The following is a 14,472-nucleotide window of genomic DNA, read 5'->3' as shown; positions in this document are numbered from 1 at the left end:
GAAACGGGGTGACCCCATTGGGAAGCAGAGTTTAGCAAATGGCTGTCTGCTGCTGCTAAGTCACTTCAGTCGTGTCCGACTTTGTACGACCCCATAGATGGCAGCCCACTAGGCTCCTCCGTCCCTGGGATCCTCCAGGCAAGAACACTGGAGTGGGTTGCCATTTCCTTCTCCAATGCATGAAAGTGAAAAGTGAAAGTGAGGTCGCTCAGTTGTGTCCGACTCTTAGCGACCCCATGGACTGCAGCCTACCAGGCTCCTCCGTCCATGGGATTTTCCAGGCGAGAGTACTGGAGTGGGGTGCCATCGCCTTCTCCGAAATGGCCGTCTAGGAGTAATGATACTTTGAAGACGAGTTTATCAAAAAACACCATGAAGATCAAAGGCAAGCCAAAGAACAGAGAGAAAATATTTACCATATGCATATCTGACAAATGGATCATATCCAGATTATTTAAGGAACAACTTCAAATCAAAAAGGAAAGGTAGATGACCCAACAGAAACATGGGCAAAAGTCTTTAGCAGTTATTTCAAAAAAGACAATCTCTAAATGTCTATTAAACATATGGATGTGTTCTTAGCATCAATTGTAACAGTCAAACTAAAGCCACAGTGAGACTTTATTATACATCCACTAGAATGGCTAACACTGGGAAGGCTGGAAATCGAATGGTATTGCCATAAAAACAGACACATAAATCAGTGGGACAGAAATGACAGCCCAGAAATGAATCTACACATACATTATCAATTCATTTACGACAAAAGAGACAAGAAGGTGGGACACATGTACAATCATGGCTGACTCATGTCGATGTATGTCGAAAACCACCACAATATTGTAAAGCAATTAGCCTGCAATTAAAATAAATAAATTAATAAAAAATAAGAGAGACAAGAATATACAATAGGGAAAGGGAAGTCTCTTCAAGAAATGGTATTTGGAAAACTGGACAGCCACATACCAAAGAATGAAACTGGACCACTCTCTCATACCATACACAAGAAAGTAACTCTTTAAACCTGGTTTAAAGACCTAGACATAAGACCATAGATCATAAAATTCCTAGAAGAAAACATAATCAGTAGCTCCATGTCATCAGTGTTGGTGATGATTTTTTGGATTTGACATCAAAAACAAAGAGAAAAATAAATAAGTGAGATGTCATCAAACTAAAAAGCTTCTGCACAGCAAAGGAAACTATTAACAAAATGAAAAAGCAACCTACCAAATGGGAAAAAATACTTGCAAGTCAGATATCTGATAAAAGTGAAAATCCAAGATACATAAAGCATTCATATACTTAGTAGCAAAAAACTAAACAGTTCAATTAAAAATGAGCAAGATAAACATTTTTCCAAAGAAGACATACAGATGGCCAACAGATATATAAAAAGATGCTCAGCATCATTAATCATCGAGAAAATGAAAATCAAGACCACAATAAGATATTACCTAACACCTGTTAGAATGGCTATTATTTAGCAAGACCAGAAATAAGTGTTGGTGAGGCTGTGGAGAGAATGGAACACTTGTGCACCATTGATTGGAATGCAAATTGGTGCAGCTACAAACAGTATAGGAGCCTCAAAAATTTAAATAGAACTACCGAATGACCCAGAAAATCCTATTATGGATATTAATCCAAAGAAAACAAAAATCTTAACTCAGAAAGATATAGGCGCTCCAGTGTTCATTGCAGCATTATTTGGGCTTCCCTGGTAGCTCAGATGGTAAAGAATCCGCCTGCAATGCAGGAGACCTGGGTTTGATCCCTGGGTTGAGAAGATACCTGGAGGAAGGCATGGCAACCCACTCAGTATTCTTGCCTCGAGAATCCCCAAGAACAGAGTATTATTTACTATGGCCAAAATAAGGAAATAACCTAGGCGTCCATTAATGGATGAGTGGATAAAGAAAAACATGGTGTATTTTATGGTATAAAGTATACTTCATACTTTATATTATTACTCATAATAATATTATGGAAAATTATTCAGCCATAAAAAGATAAGGGAAATTTGCTGTTTGCAACAATGTGGATGAATTTTGAAGGCATGTGCTTAGTGAAATAAGTCAGACAAAGACAAATACTATATGATCTTGCTTAGGTGTGGAATCTAAAACAAACAAACAACTGAACTCATAGCTAGACTGAGGGTTGCCAGAGATGGGGTAGGAAGGTGGGAGGATGGGAGAAATGGGTGAAGGGTGTCAAGAGGCACAAATTTCCAGTTATAAAATAAATAAGTCCTAGGGATGTAATGTACAGCATGGTGACTATAGTTAATGAGGGGGTTGACTCATCTCTGCTCCAGCATGTTGGGGCTGGGAAGCCTGGAAAGCAGGGGTGACTTGCTATTGCCTTAACTCACACCCTGGTGGTTGATGCTGGTTGGTGGCTGGGACCTCAGTGGGGCCCACTGAGGGGACACCTCATTGCAGAGGGGACACCTCTCCATGTGGTGGAGAGGGGATACCTCTCCATGTGATGTCTCTGCTAGGGCTGGTCTGGGCTTCCTCACAACACAGCTAAGGATTCCAAGAGAACAAAGCAGAAGCTGTACCACTTTTTTATTGTGGTAAAAAACATATAACATAAAACTGACTATCTTAACCATTAAAAAAAGAAGAAGACACTTCCCTTGTTGTCCAGTGGTTAAGTCTCCATGATTCCACTGCAGGGGATGCAGGTTGGATTTGTCAAAAACTAAGATCCTATATGCCAGACAGCACAGCCAAAAAAAGCAAAACAAACAAGCAAACAAAAAAAACCTGTCTTCTTTTCAAGCAAAAGTTAGAGGAGATATTTCCCAGCTTGTTGGGCTGCAAAATAAAACTATTTTGTATTTTCAGCATCTCCAGCCTCTTTGAATATTGGCAGAAGCGGCAGAAGTGACATTCTGGGACTTCCAGTCCCAGCACTTAGAAGGTACTGTGGCTTCTCCTTTCCCCCTCATGGGATCCAGTTGCCTAAAAAGGAGTTCAAGATATACCACTAAATGATGAGAAACCAGAGGGAGAGCAGAAGGCCCAGGCAGCCCCCAGCCATTCAGCTTCATTGTTCGCAGTGTGCAGTCCCTAACATGCAGTTAAGGAAACCATGTTTGTGGTCTATCCTCAGGGGAGCCCCAAGCTGAGCACAGCTGCATGTGGGACCTCAGCCAATACCTCATGGAACAGAGTCAAGTCATCCCCATGGAGCTCTGCCCAGATTGCAAAATCAGGAGCAGATAAACGGTGGTGTTTGCTTCAAGACACGAAGGGTTCAGGTGGTTTTCATGCATAAAGTGACAACTGAAATACCTGGCATTAGGCAGCACACAGTGAGACGTTTTCATATTCCTTAGCCCAGTGTACAAGGTCCTGAAAGATCTGCTCCTCCGCCTGCTGTTCTGACTTCCTCTGGCATCACTCTCTGTGCTAGTCAGCTTGGTCTTTCTTCACAAAATACCACAGACTGGGGGCTTAAACAACAGAAATTTCTCTTCTGACAGTTCCAGAGGCTGGAAGTCCAAGGTCAAGGTTATCATCTTGCATATAACGTTATCATCTTACATGATAAGTCAAAGGTGTATCGTCTATTTGACTCCACTCATCAAACACACATTAGTTTATCACACACTAGTTCCCTGGGACTTGAAGATAGATCAGATATGTTCCTTGACCTCCCAAACGTTCCCCCTGGCTGCTTACGGTGCCTGGAGGAGGGCAGAACATAGACAAAACCTTGAACACAATGTGATAAACACTCTAATAGAAGTGTGCATGAGGAGAGGGATGCAAATCCAGGTTAGGGAACCATGAATTCTGCCTGGCGAAGCAGGTCATAAAGAACTACAGACAGGACATTTCAGTTGTTCCTTGAAGAAGGAATAGCAAATGGTTAGGAGCTGAAAGGCAACATTTCATACAAAAGAAAGAGTGTGGGGACTTCCCTGGAGGTCCAGTGGTTAAGAATCCACCTTCCAATGCAGGGATCGTGGATTTGACCCCTGGTGGGGGAACTAAGATCCCACATGCTGTGAAGCAGCTAAGCTCCCACACTGCAGCTACTGAACCCACGCTCAGAAACAAAGAGCCTGTCCATGGCAACGAAGACCCAGCCCAGCCAAAAGGAAAAATAAAAGAAAGAAGTATGAAGGATAATAGGCTTCCCGGGTAGCTCAGCTGGTAAAGAATCCGCCTGCAATGTGAGATCTCAGTTCAATTCCTGGATTGGGAAGATCCCCCAGGAGAAGGGATAGGCTACCCGCTCCAATATTCTTGGGCTTCCCTGGTGGCTCAGATGGTAAAGAATCCGCCTGCAACGTGGTAGATGTGGGTTTGATACCTAGGTTGGGAAGATCCCCTGGAGGAGGGCATGGCAACCCACTCCAGCATTCATGCCTTGAGAATCCCCATTGACAGAGGAGCCTGGTGGGCTACAGTCCATGGGATCGCAAAGAGTTAAACACAACTGAGCGACTAAGCACACGTGAAGGAAAAGGTAGGTGTTATGTTGGCTTGATATGGGGAGGGTATAGGAAAGAGGGTGGGCGGCAGGTAGGGCTGGAGAGAGGGGCAGGGCTAGGTTATAAAAAGCCTGTGGACCATAATCTGTACTTTGTTCCGCAGGTATTGGGGAGATGAGAGCAAATCCTACTCTGACAGAGACCTAACTCTGGATGTCAAGAACTTACCTTACTACCACTTGTAGTCCTAGAAATGATTAAGAACCTCCTGGGTCTACACTACTAGCAAGGATCCCATGGCCGAGGTCAGAAGTTACTGAGCCTTGGAGGCTGGGAAGAAGTGGGGAGTAAGGATTGGAGATCCTAAAGAGGAAGGGACTTGGGCAGGAGATGTGGGAACAGAGAGGGGCTGGGGGTGGACTGGGCAGGGCTGGAGGGTAGAGGTCCCTCTGGGTGGTGAGTAGTGGTATGACACAGCGAGTGGGTCAGGGGCAATGAGGGACAGCATTGGGCCCCAGCCTCTTTGGGTCTATCTTTTCCCATCTTCCTCTCACTCTTCTCATCACAGACATGTGGAGGGAGCAAGGTGGTAGGGAGGGGAAGAGGTGCAGAAGCAGGACATAGGTGACAAGGTGAGTCTCTGCGTTGTCGATACCAGGGACTAGTGTTGGGGAGGGTGCCTGGCGCGGAGGCTAAGGTGGAAAGGGACTCTCTATCTCTATGCTGCCCCCTCTCTATCTTTTCTCCAGCAAAGCTCCTATTTTCAACAGATACTCACTGTGGAAACGAGAGAGGAGGGGGCGAGGAGGGGTTGTCATGTGGAAGACAGTATTGGCTAAACTCAGACATGGTGTGATGCGGCAATGATTCTGCAGTGGCAAAGGAACCCAGCAGAGGCAGGCAAAGTGTGTGTGTGTTCTCAGGAGCATGTGGGTACCTCAACTGTTATGAAGCGGAGGGACAGGGAATCTCTGGAATTGCCCAGTTGGGGTGTTGGGGAGGGGCAGGTGCAAGCGGCCTGTGTAGATCAATGTCCTGAAGTCAGGGAGGGGCTGCCCAGGCCCAGAGACTCCGAGCAGAAGGGAAGTCACAGGGCTTGGCTCAGTGGTTCTACAGCGGTGGCTTCTGAGGTTCGTGCCAAGAACTCCTTGATGGACTCCTACAGGATTTGCATTGGCCTTCAGTGGAAAGAATGGCTCCCCTAGGGTAAGACCAAGAGGGTGTAGATTAAAAGAAAAGCATGCTAGTCATCTGATGGTCAGATTGCTCGTTTTGTTTTGGTTTTTAATTAAGAAGGTTAAAGGACATATTTCGAATTTGCTTTTAAGCCTTTCCCCAAACTCCTAGAATGGTTCCAATTCTATGCACTGTTTTTCTATAACAATATATAAAAAGATTTCAGGTTGCAAAACTTGCCTTCTCCACTTAGACTTCATTCTATTACTATTAGAAGTAACTGTTTAAATTTAAATGGAGTCAGTTTAATTATTGAAAGCCTATAAATGAACAGTATTTAGGTAACTATAACACGTATGTATATTTCAAAATCAAAGTATAAGAACTCTGAGGGCTTCCCAGGTGGCCCAGTGGTAAAGAATCCTCCTGCCAATGCAAGAGAGTCAGGAGACACAGGTTTGCTCCTTGGGTCGGGAAGATCCCCTGGAGGAGGGCATGGCAACCCATTCCAGTATTCTTGCCTGGAGAATCCCATAGACAGAGGAGTTTGGTAGGCTTACAGTCCATGGGATTGCAAAGAGTTGGACATGACGGAAGCAACTGAGCAGGCATGCTATATACATATATAAACTGAATCACTTTGCTGTGTACCTAAAACTAACATAACACTGTAAATTAACCATATTTCCATCTTTAAAATGGTTTTAAAAAGATGAGAAAAGAGCAAAAATCTCAAAAATAAAAGGTATCATTCACTAAATTATACAAGGAGTGTATATATATATATATTCTATATATAAATGTGTATTTTTCACTGTTAGTTCACTGCTGTTATTTTTGTTATAACAGCAACTAACATCTTTTAAAAAGAAGGTTCTGAAATCTTGCCCTGGCTTCCAGAATTCTGGGGAGAATAGTCCATTGTAAGGACTAATTAGGTATTCACTGCCTGCTTTATGGTCTGCTGGGCAAAAATAAAGATAACTGCAGAAAAGATGGCTTTGGACAAGTCTGGCTAAACATAGCCTTCAAGTGTGTAAACTCTATCCTCTTCCAGGATGCATTTCCAACATCAAATAGTGATGAATTAAAGCTTTGCTTTATCTTCTCCATAATGAGTAGCCTCGCTCGACAGGACACTTCAAACAGGAAATAAAAGGCAACGTCATTACATTCTCTGTCCACAAGGCTGTCTTAAGCACTTAGTTCCAGTCCATTCAGCTTACAGAGTCCTGGCTGTGAACATCCTCTGAGGTTACGATGCTGTTCGGGTGTCTGGCGTCATCACTTTCCATTCCCTCCGGCGTCTGGAGTCTCATTTTAGCTGCCGAGATCACGCGGCTTGTCTATCACGTCACTTGTGGATCCTGGGGCTGTTTCGACTCTACGGTCCAGCGTCCCCACTCCCAACACCCAGGGTCACGTACCGTGTGTGTGATTTAGAAGATGAGGATCTAACCAGAAGGCTTTTCCTGCAACAGATGTTTCTAGAGGAAAGTGTGAGACACAGAGTACAAACTTAGGGTTAGCAAAGGGGAAGGAGGGTAGGGACAATTAGGAGTTTGGAATTAGCAGATACACGCTACTATATATAAAACAGATAAACAAGGTCCTACTGTATAACACAGGGAACTATATTCAATACCTTATAATAAAATACAATGGAAGTATATGGTTATGTTTCATATATATATGTAATATATATATCTGAATCATTTTGCTAAGTGATTCAACATTGTAAATCAACTATACTTCAATAAAATAAATACAGAAAGAAAGTGTGAGCAAGGCAGTTTCTCAGTGTGCAGCAATTAATTCAGCCCCACTACCTGGGTAGCTGTAACCCACATCGCCTTTCCCCTAGAGTAAGTGACAATAGAGTAAAAATCCCCCTCCGAATTCCCAGGGCTCCAATTGTCCTTCAAATCCTCCCACAAGTCCACCAAGACCACCATCACATAGGTGGGGGCAGGGATTCTCAGTAACCCATTTTTTCACCCAGGAATATCTCTTTAGGATGATCACTTTTACTTCATTGCTATTCAGTTCCAGACCTAGAAACGTAAAGAGGGAAATCCAGAAATAGAATTGGAAGACAAAGCAAGCAAGCAGTGGAACAAAATCCTTTCTGAGAGTTACAAGGACTTTGTGGAATTTCCTTTCTTAATAATCCTCAGGATCATCAAAAATAGGTTCCGGCTGCCCTTCTGGGTCCTGCAAAGTTCTTGGTCATGTACCCCCTCCTAATTTGAACACCAAGCTGGGCAGGTGGGAGCCCTTGGGGCAGGGGTCCCTTACAGAGCAGCTGCACAGAAGCCTCGGGAGCTCAGGGTTGCCAGCCCTCCCATAGCGGCTTGCCAGGTTTCCAGAGTGTTAGAATAGTAAACAGTTGTTTCTCCGAAACAGAGATGGGGTTATCCACAGCCTCACATGCTAAATTTAAGTTTAATGAAGCTCTTTCCTAACAACCCAGATCAGCGATTTTAAACAGGCTGGTGGTGAGGCGAGATCCATCTCTCGGGGTTTGGGGGAAGCAACTGGCGAGTGTAGTCTGAGAAAGCTCCCAGGTGATTCGGTGCTCTACCTGCAAACCCCAGGGCCTCTTCAGAAAACCACTGGCACAGATCTCGGATGCTGACAGAGGCCCTCTCTGGCTTCTGCAGTTTGCCCACAGTGCTCCTGACATCTCAGAGTTAACCTCTGAAGCACTTAGGGAAGATGACACAAGCCTCCCCTGCCAATACTTCCATGTGAACTTTTTCACACAGAGCATACAGAGAACGGAGTGCATTTAATCAAACGTTGACAACAGTTGGCTGAGTAGTTAGGTTTGATCCTTGGAGGGGAAGATCTTCAGCAGGAGATCTCAAGTGTAAATTTGCATGTCATCAATCACGTCTTCCATAAGCCCTGTAGAACAGGGATGGTTGCACAGTCTGAAGCAAAAGACTGACGGTGGAGGCAGATACATCCTTCCACTGCCCTGACTCAGATGCGTTTTCCCGCTCCATATCCTATACTCATGCCCTGAGCTTTCGAGGGAAGTGTCCTTCTTGCAGAGATGCCTGGAAAGAGGGGAAACACAGGCATTATTTTTCTGAGCTGTGATGGGAAAGATCTTATGACTTTTGAAACCCAAAGGCATATTAGGGAAACAAAAATGAGCCTGCATTTTCAAAGCTGCTGGTTGTTTTCTGCTTGGTAAGGCACGAGGAATTTTACATAATTGTGGGGACGACTGTTCCTTCTGAGGTTAACACTTATATTGGCTATTTACTTATGCAAATAAAAGATAAAGCCCCAAATGGGAACATGAGACCTTGGCAGACACCCCTTGATGACTTCCAAACTAATGACCATGTCTATGCCACTCTGGTTCTCAAAGCAGTCCTGAGACCCTTTCAGGGGATCTGTGAGATTGGAACTATTTTTCCAACACAAAGAACTTGGTTTTGCTACTCCCATCCTCTCACAAGTGTATAGTCAAATTCTCCCAATGTTATATGACATGTGATAATGGAACAGATTGCTGGAGCTGATAGGAGAATCTAGCTATCTTCTATGAACATACCATATAGGGACCTCCCCGGCAGTTCAGTGGTTGAGACTTTGTCTTCCAATGCAAGGGGTTACCGGTTTGATCCCCACATGCCTCATGGCCAAAAGAGCAAAACACAAGATAGAAGCACTATTATAACAAATTCAATAAAGACTCTGATAATCATCCACATCAAAAAAATCTTTAAAATGACAAAAGTCAACCTAAACAAAAAGAGACATAATAAAGATGTGCAAAAAAAATGCTAAACAATGCTACTGCATTCACTATATTTTTTGAAAATACAGTTATGTTTCATAAAAATATATTCTTTGTGTGAAACCAATATTATGGGTTTGTTATTGTTATTTTTAAATGAAGTAATAAATATTCTTAAAATTTGTTTTTTTCTTTTTAAAATTATTATTGTGATCAAATATACATCACAATTTAACATTTTAACTGTTTTAAATGTACAGCTCAGTGGCATTAAGTACATTCATATTATTGTACAACCATCACCACTATCCATATTCAGAACTTTTTCATCATCCCAAACTAAACTGTACTAAACATTAATGCCTCATTAGCCCTTTCTCCCAGGCCCTGGGAACCACTATTCTACTTTGTTTCTATGAATTTGACTACACCAGGTACCTCATACAAGTGGAATCATACAGTATTTGTCCTCTTGTGGCTGGCTCCCATCACTTAATATTTCCAAGATTCATCTATGCTGCGTCAGAATTTCATGCCTTTCTAAGGCTGTATAATATTCCAGTGTAAGTACATACCACAGAATTTCTGTTTTGTCATTTGTAATGAATGGCTTAGCAATTTTAAGACACTTCCTTTTACTTAATTTTTTGTAATTTCAAAAGTAGTTAAAATACTGATGTTTCAACATAACTGGTTTTCATCATGTTCTTCTACTCAAATAATGCAGGAATTTTCATTATTGGTGGTTGGAATGCATGACAGTACAGTTACTTTGGAAAATGGTTTGGTAGTTTTTTTTAATAAAATTAAATATAGATATTTACTTGATAGTAATATACCAATGTCATTTTCTTAGCTTTGACAAATGTTCCATGAAATTGTACTAAGATGTTAACAACAGGGGAAACTGGGCATATTGGAACTCTCTTTACAACTTTTTTGAAAATACAAAATTGTTCCCAAGTAAAAAATTTTTAACTAAAAATAATTCTCAGTTTTAGTATCTGCTATGGTTAATATTGGGCTTCCCTGGTAGCTCAGCTGGTAGAGAATCCACCTGCAATGCAGGAGACCCTGGTTGGATTCTTGGGTCAGGAAGATTCACTGGAGAAGGGCTAGGCTAGCCAGTATTCTTGGGCTTATACTGGGCTTCCTGGGTGGCGCTAGTGGTAAAGAACTTGTCTGCCAATACAGGAGATTCAAGAGATACAGGTTCAATCCCTGGGTCGGGAAGATGCGCTGGAGTAGGAAATGGCAACCCACTTTAGTATTCTTGCCTGGAGAATCCAGTGGACAGAGGAGCCTGGCGGGTTACAGTCTGTGGGGTCACAAAGAGTTAGACATGACTGAAGTGATTAAGCACACCGCACATGGTAAATACTGAGAGATATAAGCCACATAAATCAAAAGCTCTTTATGGTTCCACAGAGAAACTGAGGAAAACAAACAGGAAACAGATATTTGTTTTCCTGGCCTACCTTGCAGCCAGCAAGGCCATGCATCTGAGTTCTCACCAATGAGACCAAGAAATAGGTGAGAGCTGTTTCTCAGAAATCTGCTTTCTCCCAAAAAGTCCAGGTGGGAGACAAGGACATGCTGGCATGACCTGTGCCCTCCCTCTTGACTGGAATGCCTGGGCTGAGGCGTCTGTGTTGCAATTGTGAGGCACCACACACATGGCCTCTGGACATGCAGCCTCATTATTCTTTTCATCACCTCAGACTCATTTAAGCTGTTGGTAAAACTTTCTGCTCTTAGCATCCAAAGCATGGCAAAGGATACAGTCACCTAAGATGCTCTGTGGCAGGCAGTGCTGCAGATCCTAGTTGCTGAATGGTTATTCATTTTTTCTCTCTTGCATGTACTTACAGATTACTTTGTGCCTAAAACAAACAAACAAAAACACAAAAATAAAGTGTGGACTCTGGCAGGAGTATGTGTGTGTGTGTGTTTTGAAAGTTGCTGACAGCTCAGCTGCTGGGCAGAAGATGAGGGTGCTATCTTCCATCTCTGGCAAGAGCAGAGCTGCTGAGGCTCCAGAGATATCACGTGGGGAGAGCCCCGGAAAGGGTTCAAGGGCCAGCCTCCCCTTACCCCACACCTGCCAAGCCCCAGCACCCTGGAATGATGCCCTTCCCATGTAGTGCTACCCAGAGACCCAAAGTGCGAAGACTCACCTCCTCCAGCATCATAACCAAGGAGGGGAAGAGGGTAGACCTAGTTCACTTATGTGGACTTCCTCCGAGGCCAAACCTGAGCAATTCCAGTGAGGCTTCAGAGAAGAGAGCTGCCTCTGGGGCGCTTTTACCTCCCTTCATCAGTTGGCTAATCCATTCCGCTTTCAATCTTGCTTCTTCTCCCATCTATGTGTGCTGGAGAGAAGGTGGGTTGGGATTCAAAGCACAGAAGTAATGACTCTGCTTGGCTTACCTGGGAATCTAACACAGGATGCTAGCCTTATGACCTCCACAGCCCAACCACATAAAAATTTGGTGATACAAGATGCAGACATAGAGAATAGACTTGTAGACACAGTGGAGGGGAGAGGATAGAATGAATGGAGAGGGTGAAATGAATTGAGAGGGTAACATTGACATAAATACAATGGATAGCTAGTGGGAAGCTGCTATACAGCACAGGGGGTTCGGCTGTATGCTCTGTGATGACCTAGAGGGGTGGGCTGGAGGGGGTTGGGAGGGAAGGTCAAGAGGGAGGGGATATATATATACATATGACTGATTCAAAATTACTGTACAGCAGGAACTAACACAACATTGTAAAGCAATTATCCTTTAATAAAAAGAAATTGGTGGTACAGAAAGAGATGGCAAAGTTTTCCTGAATCTCACATCACACAAGTACCAGCTTTCAGGGTTCTTCAGTTCCTCCTCAAATTCAAAGCTGAGATTTACCTAGGCACTAGATAGAATTGATGTTTCCATGTAACTTGGTATTGGAAAAAGGAAATATTATAGAAAGAAGAAAAATAACTGGACAAAGAAAGAAGTTTGAGGGGTTTCTTTTAGGTTAACAATAGAAAAGACAGAATAAAAGCTAATTCTCAAGCCTAAGGGAATATTCTTTTATCCATAATGATTATCATAAGGAACAGGAAAAATGGAACTTGAATATTTATTTTGTTGTGGTTAAAGATAGCGATGAAGGAGAAGGAGGAAGGCAAGGAGGAGGAAGAGAAGAAAAAGAGTAAGAAGAAGGAAAGGGAAAGAGGAAGCAACAAGCAGAAGCAGAAATGATTGCATCTAGCACAGTAAAATAATACTTTAAGTATAACTAGTAATATATGGTAATATGCTATATATATATACATTCACAATCAGTATGTAATTATAAATATAATTTCCTAGATCATTTGGCTTCTACATTTAATTAGAAAATATTTAATTATAATATGTATAATTACATGTATAAAATTAACTATAGTATTCCTGTATTTTTAGAATTAGTAAAAATGGAATTATACAATTATAAAAAAGTGCACTACTGAAATATATATGAATGTGTGACTATGCAACCTGAACGTTTCCTCTTTCTAATCTGCTTTTCATCCCTGGATGAAATGAGGTGACATAACGAGAGCATTCCTCATCGTGTTGGCCCATAGAACGTGCTTCATAAGCTTTAATCGCTTAGGTTCCAATCTTGGGATCAACCAATCAACATGCATTTCCTGAACAGCTCAACTACTATTGTACATTTCAGACTTGGAGGGAAAAAAAGGCCAATTCCTAATCTACAAGGCTACTTACCTCTACTTTCAGATGTATTCCAGTTTGGAAGGCCAACTTTCTGGTCACCCTAGGAATAAGTGACTGTGGATGGTGATCACGGCTCAGAAGCATCCTTCATGCTGCGTTTTATCTAGCTTCTTTTTCCCTTTCCTTTCCTTTCTCCATGTCACTGCCAGGTTTTTTGGATATTTTTTTTCTGAAAACAAAACAAGAACATTCATTAGCAGCTCTTTCACATGAAAATGAAGAGTTGTAATCTTCATTGTAAGTCCAGCAGTGAACCATTTCTTGAAAAGCTGTGTGCAAAACACTGCTGTTCTTCTCTTGGCTTAGCCGATGAAGACAAAGGCAGAAGTTGGTTGGCACAGTATTCTTCAAGTAGCCTGACCTAACCCCATGGGTCTGAATGTAAGCATGGTATAAAATCAGTAGGTGACACAATGAGACAGCAATGTAGATCTCTGATATTTTACATTATTATAATGAGTGGTACAAGGAAGATGTGTTTTTGGATGTCAGTTATCATTGGTATCAAAGGGAATAAGGAATTAAAATTTTATTTAGTCCCTAAGCAGTCAATTAAGATGTGATCCTCCCAAGCAATGTGATTTGAGAACTTAGATTCTTGTTTCAGTTCCTCTGAAAATAGCAGATATTGCCTTGATCTGAATTTAGTGTGGCCCTTTCGGCAATAGGCACAATTTGTGAGAATTATCTGTTTGGCAGTGTGTCATGCGTGTGTCCTCAGTGGCTCAGTTGTGTCCAGCTCTTTGCAACCCTATGGACTGCAGCCTGCCAGGCTCCTCTGTCCATGGGATTTTCCAGGCAAGACTACTGGAGTGAGCTGCCATTTCCTCCTCCAGGGGTTCTTCCTGACCCAGGGACTGAATCCGCCTCTCTCGTGTCTCCTGCGTTGGCAGTGGTGAAGGCCATTTTACCCTCCTAATGTAGAGGGCTGCCTTCAAGTTGGGTACCTGGTTGAGCCCTGGAAGCCTTAGTGTGAGAAATGCACTCAGTTCAGACTTACAAAACTGTTACAGGATGGGAGGATTCAGAATTGACTCTTGTAGCCAGATTTCCCCTCCTGGAATATGTATATTTTTGGTACAAGCAATGTTACATTAGTGTTCAGCGTGCTTAGATACCTTCTGAAAAGCATAAAGTTTCAGAGGTGAGGGGTATGTTGGTTCAATTAACCTTGGCAGAATAAAAGCCAACTCTTTGCTGGAACCTAAGTAGTATCTTGTTGGTTTGGAAGATAATCTTATCCTAGGCACTGGCATACTGATACAAATGCTAATCCTTTTATGAATAAGTTTGACTGAATTTTGATT

General features: G+C 42.5%; 1 long non-coding RNA gene across 1 annotated transcript; it reads right to left on the bottom strand.

The window, feature by feature from the left end:
• On the bottom strand, nt 10,701-13,294 carry LOC106503688. The gene is made up of 3 exons (XR_001917389.1): nt 13,157-13,294; nt 11,567-11,761; nt 10,701-11,272 (listed from the first exon to the last, which is right to left on the bottom strand). It is a non-coding gene; the product is annotated as an uncharacterized LOC106503688 (long non-coding RNA).

The sequence above is a fragment of the Capra hircus genome, chromosome 28, assembly GCF_001704415.2.
Source record: "Capra hircus breed San Clemente chromosome 28, ASM170441v1, whole genome shotgun sequence".
Classification (NCBI taxonomy): domain Eukaryota; kingdom Metazoa; phylum Chordata; class Mammalia; order Artiodactyla; family Bovidae; genus Capra; species Capra hircus.
The sequence above is the reverse complement of the archived record's forward strand: the minus strand, read 5'-3'. Positions and strand labels throughout refer to the sequence as shown.